We start from the raw sequence: 14,202 nt of genomic DNA, 5'->3' as shown, positions 1-14,202 counted from the left end.
AAATCGAAAAAATCAATAACCAAATTCTCCGATAAGTTTCTGAGTAACTGTGCTTCAATATTTATAATTCTGGATCTTAAGAACTTTAAAAGATAATAGCAATCACCGATTTCCAGATTCAGCAAGACGGCCTGGCTCCGTCCCCTGAGATTGTCTAACTTGCGTATAGCCCTACTACCGCGGAAAAAAATGTTAAACTTTGTATTATAAATGTGTGGCGGTATACATCATATTTTCATAGAGAGAGAAATGTGAGGAAGAGAAAGATAGCGGAAATGTTTTATATTAAAAAACACAATAATACGATCAATCTCAAAAAAGACACGGAAAATCTTAATCCGTTATATGACCGAATTATAAGATCTACATAATATTTTTCTCTCCGCGTGTATTTTTTCCTTTCGGTGACTCACTCATGTATTCGGTGTTTTCAAATTAGTTTGACGCCGTCCTTCGACTCGGAACGACTGTTCTCACATGTCTCCGTTCCGGTTATGTCTTAATTCGGTGCTACATCGCACGATTAATTAAGGATGGATCGCGGCTCCTTCTTATTGAAATTTGATAAAGTGTTAAAACTGCAAGAAATTTTTGTGCGGCTAATCTCTAGTATGAGACAGGTAGATAATTTCCTTTTCTTATACGCTCTTCGTTCCTTGTGCGATATATTTTATGTAACATGACTTCGTTATTTTAGTAAACTCTTGATAAGGACACAAAACGAGTGTCGAAACGTCGAATGGATTAATGTAATACTAAGATATTAAACGTCAGTTTGGTCAAATAATTCCTCTTATTAATTTTCACTGACGAAGAAAATATTTTATATTATATATTTTAATATTAAAATAAAAATATATAAAGTATAAGTTTTTTAATATTACAGCGCCCAATACCTAAATTCACAAATATAGCTATTTGAATAAAAATAAATTTAAAGTTTAAGTTATTAGTATATGTTTCTTTTTATCTTTATAGCAAAATTATTTTAGCAGGATGTAGAGACAAGTTTGTCTACAGCTAAATACGAAACGGCAGATGCTGTTCGCAGTGTCAATCTGACATTATATTTTGTTAGCAAATTCTGTTATATTTTTGTGGGCATTTTATTGACAAAATTTACAGCAGAATTTCTAAATCTAATCTCAACAAATTTGGCTATCCGATACTTTTCTCATTTTTTTAAGTAAATTATTTTAAAGAATTTGTAGATAATTAATTGTTTAATTTCTCTTGCAAAGTTTCACCTTTGATGTGGGGTGACGCGTAGCTCTGCGCTAGCGCGGATAATTAGTAACTAAAGGGTCCCGGGTTCGATCCCGGCCCGGCCTTCATCCCACATTTTCCTCGTTTAAGAGCTGGTTTAATCCCCGATTAAGGCCGATTAAGGTGATTAAGAGGAAATATGTAATGGCAGAGAAATTTGTAATGGTTCCTATGATAAAGTTAAAATTGTTCTCTCATCTTGTCTCCGCTTTTTCTTAATAGGATTCGAGAAGAATAAAGGAGAATGAATTTTACAGTCTGTCAAGTAAGAGCGTGTTCGGCCTAATTTATAGAAAAATTGAGTTAGCAAAATTTTGAAATACATAGATATATACATTCTATTTGATTAGAGCTAAAATGCAATTACATTAATAATGTGTCCAGTCACCATCGTCGTCGATAATTGACTGACATCTCCGAGACATATTTTGCGGCAAGGATCTCCATATCCGACGGATCTCTCAAGATAATTGCTTTAAACTGAATATTTGTCTTCCACGAAGCTTATGCTTAATATATGCCCAAACATTTTCGATCGGATTTGCATCGGGCGATTGTGACGGCCAATCAAATTGATTGATGCCAGATTGCTCCTTCCACTCAGTACAGAGTCTGCTTCGGTGTTTCGGATCATTATCCTCCTGCAGGATCCAATCTTCATTTTTTTTTTATAAATCACGAGTTGGCAGATAGTAACAAGGCTTTTTTATAGATTTCCAACATTTTGTCCGCATTCAGATTGTGTTTAAACATGTAACACAGATTCGAAGCGCGACGCGTACGCGGCACTCATGACGCCTATGCTTTGCTCTGGCCAGGGAGTAAGATATAAGGAGACCGATCTCCATACTTGGCTACCCGCAAAAACCTTTTTCGGAGGAAGAGGGGAAATACCTCGCGTATTCTACCGGGGGCCGGCCACCCGGGATGTGTGGGGCTTGCACCCACTAAAACCCCTCTCCCTAAACACAGCACTACGGACTACAGTCGCGACACATGGCACACACGAGGCAAACATCACGTGGCACGACAGTCCCCACGCTCGAGGCGACAGAAAATACGTAAACCAAAGACAAAGGACCAACGGCAGGTCAAGACCAGGGGTGTTTTGTCCCCCGAGGAACTAAATCCCCAGTCGAATGGTTTGGACACAGTGTCACCATTCGACCGCCTCAGATGCTCCTCATGATAATAGCCGCGGGCAGTCATATCATCGAGGAGCATCTTCATTGACTGCGGTACCGTTCATCGGGGGAGTTCACACCCCCATAGGAAGACGTACACGAACCACAGGACGTGCACGAACAACACAAACAGGAAACTGTCTACCCGGATAGAGAGTTCCACTCGAAACAGGACACGGGCCCGGCATTTGGGCGCCAGCCGTCAGTCGGACCCGTTAATATTAAGGGAAACACACCCACCAAGGGAAAAAAAAACCGCAAAAACCTGGCCTGATTTTGGGCGAAAGTTGAGTGTTAAATGTTACCACTCGCAGCGCTTGTGTTCCATCATTGGTGGGTCACGTGACGATCCGTTTCAATGTTCAAGTGTCAACTTTGGCGACGACAGTACGTGCCGATACGTCACGGTAAAAAATTTTTTATATAAAACAATATTTAAATATATAATTATATAATATTATATAAAATATTATATAAAATATGTTCATATAAGTTTTTTTTTCTCTTGTATAATCTCTGTTTGTATGTACAAGAAAAATAATAAGAAAAAGAATTAGAAAATAATTAAAAAATAATTTTTGCATTGTCCATTTTTTGCCTATATATAATCATATATAAATGTAATAATGTATATAAAATATGATTATATATGAACAAATTTTTCACATTTGCAGATTTTATTTTTTTGAAAAAAAAAAATGCAAAAATTATCCTTTTAATTATTTTCTAATTCTTTTTCTTATTATTTGTCTTGTACATACGAACAGAGATTATACAAAAGAAAAAGAAACATAGTATGGACATATATGTATAGACAGACATATTTTATATAATATATTATATAATATTATATGATTATATATATTTAGATATGTTTTTATATAAAAATTTTTTTAGTGCGTCGAAACGTTTACATTTCATTCCTCGTTCTCTGCCATCAGCCATAAGACCGATTAGATTTACGTAATATTCGTATAATTCGTATAATTTATTGAAAGTGAAAAGTATTGAAATGTCTTGTTTTGTGCCGGGGTGCAAAACTGGCTATCGTTCGCAAAGAACAAAGTACAAAAAATTGGGAATGAAAAACTTAAGCCTATCAAGAATTAGCCTACCTAGAATTATTACATGATTATTATTATACCACAGCACAGTATTTCGTAGTTTCGATTAATAATGTTATTTACAAATCTATTTTTGTTCTATTAAACATAGCCATAATAATTCATTAAAATTCACTATTATAACTCACTTTCTCAATTATAACTCACTTTTTAACTCACTTTTCTTATACACTGAGAAAAAAAAGCTGTTGCTTCAATTAAAGTGCTATCACGGGGTGCCAGACACATAAGTAGTTTATTCAATTGTATTATTATTAGATCCAATATCTGGATTTATTAAATCAATAATTAAATTATTTTTTTTATAATTGGATCTAATAATAATAATTAAGTTATTGGTTTAATAATCCGGATATTTGGGTCTAATAATAATACAATTGAATTAATTACTTATGTTTTTGGCACCCCGTGATAGCACATGTAATTGATTTTTTTCTCAGTGTACTTCAATGTAGTAAAATTCCAACCTTACGCATCGCGTAATTTTGTTCAGCCGCCTGTCACCAGCAGCGAGGGTACCGTTTTTGGAACACCAGCGCCACCAACTTTCGCCCAAAAATTGACCACTTTCATAGTACGGAGATCGGTCTCCTTATATCTTACTCCCTGGCTCTGGCAAAACTTTAGCGACAACTGAGCTTTTCTTCGCAAAGCATCAAGGAGAAAAGTATCCTCTATCGACTCACGCAAGAATCAGGAGTACAGCTTTTACCAACTGCGAGTTGTAGCGACCACGCTCTTACTCGACAGATTGTAGTGCAAAATATGCTTCGGTGATGTCAGTCAATTATCGACGACGATGGTGACTGGACACATTATTAATGTAATTGCATTTTAGCTCTAATCAAATAGAATGTATCTAAGTATTTCAAATTTTGCTAACTCAATTTTTCTATAAATTAGGCCGAACTGACTGACTGTAGTATTGTCGGCTCCAAATACAAGTGGTTTCATGATGGAATGAGTATCCAAATGGAGAGATTTTTGTTATTAGTAGCAGACTTTCAAAATGCATTCTCGACATAGCTATCCCGAGTCTTTTCTCATTTTTCTACAGTATATAAATTATTTTCAAGAATTTATAGATAATTGTTTAATTTCACTTGCAAAGTTTTACCTTTGATGTAATGAGAAAAGGATAAAGGAGAAATAATTTCAGTAGGGTAGAAGTACCGGTTTTGGCTACTGCACCGGTTATGGCCACCACGAACACTTTCGAGGATTTTTCGTGTCTACACATAGTCAGTGACTGATTCAAAGCTGTCATTTTTCGAGACGTTATATATTTAAGCAGCATTCAAGGTGGAAACAACGTGCATTTGTAATTGTTTTTTTATTATACTTAATAAAATAGTGTACGTTGTGACAAGAAGGATACGAATATTCCAATCGTTACGTCAGCCGAGAAGACGTCGAGGTAAGATGTGCAACATTTTTAGGTTACGTAATTGTATAATAGCGCCCGGGAAGTTTACATATCGGTAGTGCAACATTTCTCTAAGAGGTTCAAAGTGTTCAAAAGCGAAAATACTAAAAATATTCGTATTAAGGCCCCAGTTTTGGCCATCCTATTAAAACTGGTGCTTACTTGTCAAAATTAGATATTATACAAGGTCTGTTTTTTATAACTGAACTGGCTGCATTAGTTCAGAGTTTCTTTTTCCTTCCACACAATGTAGAGGGAGAAAAATAAACTCTCTAAACTAATGCAGCTAGTTCAGCTATAAAGAACAAACCTATCGTAGCATAATATTTAATGTTTATTTAATGTTTATTACTTTATTTAATGATTCCTGGTGGTAATTGAAATTTATTTGCGGTTCTAGGCTACAATGCCGCCACGAAAAAAATTAACACAAAAGAAAAAAGAGCCAGTGAAGAAAAGAAAATTTTTTACATACTCTCTGCAGCAAGTGCAAAATGCTTTGGATGCTATACACAGTGGGACTCCTGTTTCACTAGCAAGTAAAATGTTTGATGTTCCACGTACAACATTGAGACGGAAGATTGAAAGCTCTGTGCCAGAAACATTGGGACACACGGGCCCTCCTCCAGTTCTTGGCTCTTACGTCGAAGAAAAATTATCTACGTGGCTGATTGAGACAAGTCGAATGGGCTTTCCAATCGATAAAGCATGTCTACTCTACTCAGTGAAACAAATAGTTGACGCTGAAAATGTGCTAACTCCTTTTAAAGATAATCTTCCTGGAAGAAAATGCATGGTTTGAGTCATTCATGAAAAGACATCCACATTTATCGCAGAAGAAAGCCGAATATTTGAGCAAGACGCGAGCGGCTGTCACGGAAAATTATATTCGCAATTGGTTTGCAAATATGGAAACTATGCTTGGAGTTAATATGCAGGTATTGCAGTATTCTCGTCGAATATTTAATATGGACGAGACTGCAGTCTTTCGCGCTCCCAAGGGTGGATTCGTCCTGGGGGGAAAAAGGAAAAGCCTTATATGATGTGTCTTCCGCAAGCGATAAAGAAGCGATTACGACATTATTTGTCGTTAATGCCGCAGGAGAAATCGCACCACCCTTGACTCTCTATAAATACGTACGTTTGCCTAAAAACTGCATCGAAGCTGCTCCTCCAGGATGGGGACTTGGAAAAACTGAAAACGGTTGGATGGATAGCGCATCGTTCTACGAATACATCACAAACGTATTTCACCCATATCTGCTAGAACAGAAAATTCCTCTCCCTGTCATAGTCTTTTTGGATGGCCACGTATCACATCTCTCGTATCATCTCAGCAATTTTTGCAGAGAAAACGATATTATTGTTTGTTGTCTGCCTCCGAATACCACGCACATTATGCAACCACTTGACGTCGCCTTCTTTGCTCTTCTTAAACAGCAATGGAAAAAGTTCGTCAAATTTTGGAGATTGCAACACGACGGTATGGATATCCAGATGTTTGATTTATATATAAATTATAAAATGCAAGGTTAAAACTTTGACTTATTATGAGGTCACATTATACATATAACTTCGAATTATATATAGATATAGATAAACCATACATACTCGTCACTGAGTAAAAATGGCGATCATGCGACTCTGACGCCGCGTCCATTTACCAACCTTGACTATAAATATACCAGACATATGTGCGACACCGGATATGCCTTCGCTTTATGGTGTGCGTTGGCAGCATGTGGAGGAGATCGGGAGATGCGCTGGGCCTGTATTCCGTTCCTACCTACCAATAACTGTCGGTTCGATTAAGCGTCGTTGCGCAGGTTTTTCGTATCGTATAGAAGCTGCGCCGACATGGCCGACACCGTTAACGGCACTGACGACGAACAGAATATGGCCCCTGCGCATGCGCTAGCAGCGCATCCCCTCCACATGCTGCCAACGCCCACCAAAGCAAAGGCACATCCGTGTGCTGTCGAGCGTTTAAATCATTAGTTCAAACAAATAATTAATGTAAAATAAATATTCAATAAATGTTAAAAAAATATTTTTTTTATAATGAATTGTACAATGTATAATTAATGAAAAATAAATATTTAAAAAAACATTTAAAAAATATCATCTGCTACTTGGGTATATATATATATATATATATATATATATATATATAAAATTCAAAGTTAGATATATGTATAATGTGGCCTCATAATAAGTTAAAGTTTTAACCTTGCATTTTATAATTTTTATCTTTTGTTTTATAATTGGGTGTCAACACTGAAACCCGATTGTCGACACCAAAAGTTTCGGTATCGACACTCAAATTTTGGTGTCGACACCCAAAGTTTCGGTGTCGACACTCAACTTTTGATGTCGACACCCAAGTTTTGGGTGTCGACACCAAAACCCTGGCGAAAATTAAGAAGCTTTATAAAGCGTTGACAACCGTTCCATGAGGGTTTTTTGAGAGTTTATACGCTTTCAAACTTTATAAGAACGCTTACACAACGCCGTTGGATTTTGAACGCTTTCAGAACGCTTATAAAACGCTGTATATAACGTTTCATGAAAGGTCTGAAATGCTGAGACAACGCTTTTCAGAGAACGCTCAGTAAACGCTGCGTGCAGAGAGTTTGCTGTCAGATTTTTCAAACGTTTAGCAAACGCTTTTCCCAACGCCGTAAGACAAGCGTTTTCCCTCCGTTCAACAAACGTTCTTCTAACAATGCCGCTAGGCGGCGTATCTTTCTCGCATTTAAAATACATTCAGCCGCGTATATAAGCAGACCCTCTGCGAGGCGAAAAGCAGATTTTAACATTTAACGCTCTTTACGCAGTTTCTTCTAACGACAAGAGTAAACGCCCGTTAAGCTCAATAGAGGCTGCACGCAGTTTTCAATGATGAAAGCAAACGCTTTTGACTTATCAGGGCTGCGTTCGAAAACGTCACCCGAGTGCACACGAGTATACTCCCATCTCTTTCTATCTCAGCGAGTTAGGAGAAGGAGTATACCCGTGTGTACCCGGGTGACGTTTCCGAACGCAGCCTAAACGCTTAACAAAGGATCTCTAAATGTTTTAAAGAACTCTCAGCAAACGTCATACGTCATGTAAACGCTGTGCAAACTCTCAAAAACGTTATATGGGTGTTTCTACGTAAATAGCGTTTTTTACTGTCCAAGCTTGTTATATGTTCATGATTGAGAGGAGGGTAAGCAAGCGTTGTGAAAGTTCACTACTGCATCGTATTTGAAGTATCGCACAATAATCTGTTAATTGGGGAGTGGCTTATCCAATGGAAACATGCAGAAACTCCTAAAAATGTCAGTTACCTGACCTGTCTATTGTCGAAAATTCTCTATTCCAGTTACACTTACTCCCTCCAATTGCAAACTCAATTGAAAATTCCCCATGTTCATTCAATCATAATATAGAACTAAGATTTTAACATCATTATTAAACATAAATCTCCCTTTGGAACCGAAAAAACCGACTTCAAACTTGGTCCGGACATATGGAGTAAAATTGCACATTTTGAATTTTACCGCGGTTCCGCCATGTTGCATCGATTCAATGGGAGTCTGGTGTCACAGTATAAGAAAGAACAGTAAGCTCACTCGGTGTCGGCACCTTTGATCTGATGACTAATAGATCGCCATATTGCTAGTCGTGCGCGGGCTTTAATTTGAAAGCCAATCGATACAATCAAAAAGAGATGTATATCTAATAACAGTACTATATATAGAGAAATACTATAAAAAGGTTGTATTAAATATTTACTTTTAATTAAAATACAATTTTATTGAAATCACTGTACAAGTATACAATTATTATATACAATAATTATCTAATTATTAATGTTCTAATAAATCGTAATGTGTATCCATCCTCAATCAGTTATAAATTAAATACTATGTCCAATTCTTCTTTCTTCTTTAATCTGAGTTTATTGTTGCACGTTGTGCAAACCTGAAAAAATATTTAGGAATATTGATTAATTAGCATAACAAATAAATAATAAATTATACAAGATAAATGCGAAACAAACGGATATTTTTAACAAACCATACATGTCCTGGATGAAAAAAGTCTAATAAGAAATAATTATATTTTAAAAAGTTCATAAAGAATTTAGAAATTCTGCGAATTGTTTTTATAAATTGTGAGAAAATGTTCACCAGGAGTTTCAGCAGAGGTTACTTTCACCAGAGGTTACACTAGGGATTACTTTCTTGTATAAGTTTTTACTGTTAGTAAGTTTTGTTATTAATAAGTTTATTTGAAGATGTATAGGTATTTATTATAGAACATATAAACAATATATATAAAATATATACCCGACAAGAACATATAGAAAATATATACAGAACATATAAACAATATATAAAGAATATATAAAGTATCACATAACTTATAAAATAAAATTAAAAAATAAAAATGTTTTTGTTTGTGTGTGTATTTCTGAACAAATAGCAAAATATTGCATAGCACAAATAAAAGTTTAAATTATTACTTATGACATAAAATACATCACCCGACGAGAACATATATAAAGAACATATGAAGAACATAAACAATACATAAAAAAATAAGTATCACACAACTTATAAAATAAAATTAAAAAATAAAAATGTTTTTGTTTGTGTATCTCTGAACAAATAGTAAAATATTGCATAACACAAATAAAAGTTTAAATTATTACTTATGACATAAAATAATAGCTTTTCTTTTACTCTTTTTATTTGTTTTCAAGTCTTTATTAGTAAATTTTAATATGTAATATACTCTCATTCTAATAAATAGTTTTAGCAAATAAATATTTGGAAAATTAGGACAAGGATGAGAGAACTGAATAGTAGGGGAGACCGGGGCTAAAAGGTCAGTTTTTTTTCGGTGCCGATTTTTAACAACAAAATAAATAATTTTAGTTAAATGTGGTATACCACTGTAAAGAGTGAACCTTTAGCTACAAAATTTATATAGGAAATTTTTGTCTACGTCGCTTTGTTTAACCGGTATAGAGCAAAAACGACAACGGTGGAAAAATTGAAATCTCAAAAATGCCGGGGTTTAAACGTCACACTGCATTTTCAATACATATACGTACATCTAATCCTGAAAAATGATAGGACACATTTTAATAATTGTTTTTTAAGAAAAAAATATAAAAATTTATTTAAAATTTTTATGCGAAACATTATTAAAAAATAGTTACGAGGGTTCCTCTTTCCGCAGAAGTCACTCGCCCGACTTGTTTCACTCCTCGACGTCCGATGACTCTATTCGGTGTCTGAACGGTTGTAATTCCCGTCTCATCCATATTCCATATGCAGTGAGCCTGGAAATGCCCGGAAATGCATCTGGACTGCTTACTGACCGATTAGCCCCAAACACAAATTTCAGGTCTGATCGCCCACGAAATATTAAACATCAACGATAATGAAAAAACTACACTGGATTCGTGTTCAGCATGCATTACTCTTTATAATCACGTACCTCGAGATTTGGAGAGCAAATATTATTGCAGATATTACAAAATTTCCACGCGCAGAAAATGTAACTTTCACCTTCCGAAAACACGTTTGCCCTCGTAAAAATCATAATACGGCAGGTAACCTGCCGAAACTCCGTTGGTCACATGGGTACCATAAGCAGCGTTTACAATGTTAATAGCGAGTTCACACAATATACAGGTTCCGAGATATTTGATTTGACGCTTCAACCCCGTTGACCTTTTAGCCCCGGTCTCCCCTAGATAAAATTTGCATAAACTTTTGCATAACATTTGTTTGAGTAATAATATTAATATTTTCGAAAAATTTTTATATGCAATTCTGTGATATAATTAACAAATACTGCACTTGGTACATATAAACTGCCAAACTTATCATCGTCTGTATTATTATACGTTTTAAAATAAGTGTATAAACGAGCTTCATCTAAATTACAATCTCTTTCGGCTAGTAATTCACATGTATCACAAAAATGTTTAGCAAAAAGGCGACGCAATAAATATCCACAAATGTAATTAAAAACATTTTCTTCAGTTACTGGCAAATTACGATAATCATAATTATCTATATCTGAATTAATAAATGCTGTAGCTTCTGAAGGTGTTTGGAATATCACATTTTGTGTTTCTCTAACATCCTGACATTGAATTAATATTGATTCTTCATCAGCTGCGCAATTTCCGCTATCTGCTTTAATGTAATCAATAGAAAAGAGTTTTTTAAAGCCATGATAAAATTGTATTGGTGTAGGATTAAATGCATTTCCACTTTGTTTACGTACGGCTCCAAAAAAGTTTTCCAAACTGTCTTGATTTAGTCGTCTAGTTAATAAATACTGAATAGGAGCTGATGATTGTTGCAAGTAATTCCATAACTGTAGTACGGAATTAATTGTAACCATCCAACATCTTATTGATTTAATGGAATTTGTTATATCCTTTCCATTTTTTCTAATTACTTTTACGCCTTGCAAAAACTGTATTGTTTCATTGAGAAAAGTGACTTGCTCATTTGTGTTTGTGTATGCTTGTTTGTTAGAATTGCTGCTATAAATTTTCGAAGAATTTAAAATATCGAATAATTTGTTAAATATTCCTATAAAATCTGCTGTGGAAATAGCCGCCGCATATAAGGAACCTAAATTTACATATGTATTTATACCAGCCAAAAGAGAGTGGCTAAATATCTGTGCTGCATATTTAACTTTCATTTTGTCGAAATTATTTGGGTTAATATGGCTATCTGTCAATCTAGGAGCCGCTCTAAATTGTGCCTTTTTATCTATTATATAAAAGTCGTCTATATGTTTCCATGTAGCAATTTTATCCCCATCATATACGTAATTGTGTTGATATAAGTTATTCCTAGTTGCTTTTAACAAGTGAGGCACATCAAAAAAGTAAAATATTTTCTGATCGTCTATTGTAAAATATGGTTTTTTATCAGTAATATCTAGTAATCGGGTTAATTGATAAAAATTGGAGCCCATATCTGAAGTAAGACCAACAACTTTCAAACCAATGCTTCTTAGCTTTCTTACTGTTTTTGGTATAATTTTCAGTAAATCAGAAGCCTTCATTGTGGAGTTCAAAAAGAAATAACTTAATGGTTGTTTCCATGATTGACAGATGCCCTTAACCATAATTACTGCTACATTACATGCAGGCAACTGTGAACAATTCTGTGAACATCCTATGTCTTCAAATCCTATAACTTTGTCTGTTGTTATATTGTAAAATAAGTGTGCTTTTAAAGACATTTCGTCTATACAAAGTATGCAGTATTTATTAATTTCTGACAAACCGTCAGTCTTCATTTTTAGTATTTGAAATACGTTCTCTTGTAATCCTGGACATATATAACAGTTTTGTGTAAATCTTTTTAGAGTTGCACAGCTAGGTAAACAAAATAATTTATTTGCTAAATCTCTATATACTTTAGGACTTGAAAAATATATGGATAAACAATGTTGTTTGAATGAAGTACTATCGTATCTTCTACCTTTTGCTTTCTTTTGAAAGAGACGTGCTTGCATTTTTAAAAATTCGGATGTTTGTTTTGGAAAATATTTGTCTAGTAACATATTTAATGTATTAATATCTTCTTTTTTTGCTTTTTTCGCTTGCTGTAATTTTAATTCCAAATTGGTTATCTTCCTTTTATATCCTCTTATCTGTTGATAAAGATGTACTTTTCGTGGAGTTGTAGAAGATAGTGACAAAGGCGTTTGTGTTTCTGATTCTGATACATCTGATACTTTTGCTATTGTTCTGTCTATACGCATTACATCCTGGTCCTTTTCATTCAATATATTCCAATCCAATACAGTATTTTCTTCTTGTGTATTTTCAATATTTAAGGTGTTTATGCAGTGTGTTTCTATATTTGAGCTACTTGAACCTGCTTCTTCATCTGTGAAATGATATTATATCATGTATAATGTTATTCTAATGTTATTGTAGTATTTGAAAATAACTTACCATTATTTCTCACAATACAACTTGGAATGGCATGTGGCTGCAATCTCGTTTTCTCATAATTTAAGAACATATTATTTGCAAAATGGAGTTTGCATACTCTATAACTATTATAAAGTTGTATGGCTGTCTTTGAAATCAATTCCTCTCGACCACAAGCTGATACCCACAATTTTGACCTTCAAGCAATAGCCTTTCTTAAGTTTTTATGTTTTCCAAATTTTTTTTATGTACCAATAACAATTAAATTCATCATACTTGAGATTGTATTAAATAGAAACGTAGGAAAATATTACTTTCATTAATTGTTTAACAACTGATTATAGAATATGATTTAAAAATAAAATTAAGCTCAACTTTAAATGCAAAGATAATTTTAACATAAGTCACATAATAAACTGACCTTTCTGTATCTTTTGGGAATCGAAACAAAGTTTCTTTTATCCCTCGTCTCTCACTACTTGCACTTTGGCAGCCTTTGAAGCAACAACGATATCCACCTCTTTCACTCATACTGATTTCACTATGCACTAACTAGGCTTTTACAGAACAAATAATAGCATAAGTGATTTTTTCCGGATTTAAGAGTGACAGATAAAGGTTATGGATGCATGTTACAGCTACTACATATGTTTACAGCCGCCATGTTGATAGTTGTGCAGTTCGGTCATGCGCGAGAGACAATTATTAGCACGCTATTTGGCAGAGTGAGCTTACTGTTCTTTCTTATACTGTGCTGGTGTGGAGATTTCAAGAATTGGACATCAGGTGTGTTGTTTACATTGTTGGTGGTTGGTTGTTTTGAGCGTGATACAATCGTAATCGTGTATTTCACTTGGGAAAAGGTATGTCATAAAATTACGCGTCATTTGCCTGGCACATCTTTTTTTATTATATCGCAGTAAATTTTTCCTTCTAGTGGTAAAATTCTGATGATATTCGGTAGGCTAAACTTGATTTTTAATGGAAATTGGTTTACGTCAATTCAGGAGAAAGTGAGATTAATTCAACCATGAAATGTCAGTCTACTGGCATGTCATTCACCTGGCCATTCATGGGTTTGACGTTGAAATAAAATCAAACACGGTAAAAAACGTTGAAATAAAATCAAACACGGTAAAATACGGCGAAATAAAATCAAATACGGTAAAATACGGCGAAATAAAATCAAATACGGTAAAATATTTTTTTGGCCCCAAGGGCCCCAAAACG

General features: G+C 34.5%; 1 long non-coding RNA gene across 1 annotated transcript; it reads right to left on the bottom strand.

Annotated features, from left to right (window-relative positions):
• Window positions 1-8,763: 8,763 nt before the first annotated feature.
• On the bottom strand, window positions 8,764-12,638 carry LOC139783037 (uncharacterized). Its single transcript, XR_011721098.1, has 2 exons — window positions 12,515-12,638; window positions 8,764-8,969 (listed from the first exon to the last, which is right to left on the bottom strand). It is a non-coding gene; the product is annotated as an uncharacterized lncRNA (long non-coding RNA).
• Window positions 12,639-14,202: the final 1,564 nt, after the last annotated feature.

The sequence above is a fragment of the Temnothorax nylanderi genome, unplaced genomic scaffold (assembly GCF_030848795.1).
Source record: "Temnothorax nylanderi isolate EJ_2023f unplaced genomic scaffold, tnyl_v1.0 TNYL_tig0463_pilon, whole genome shotgun sequence".
NCBI classification, from domain to species: Eukaryota; Metazoa; Arthropoda; class Insecta; order Hymenoptera; family Formicidae; genus Temnothorax; species Temnothorax nylanderi.
The sequence above is the reverse complement of the archived record's forward strand: the minus strand, read 5'-3'. Positions and strand labels throughout refer to the sequence as shown.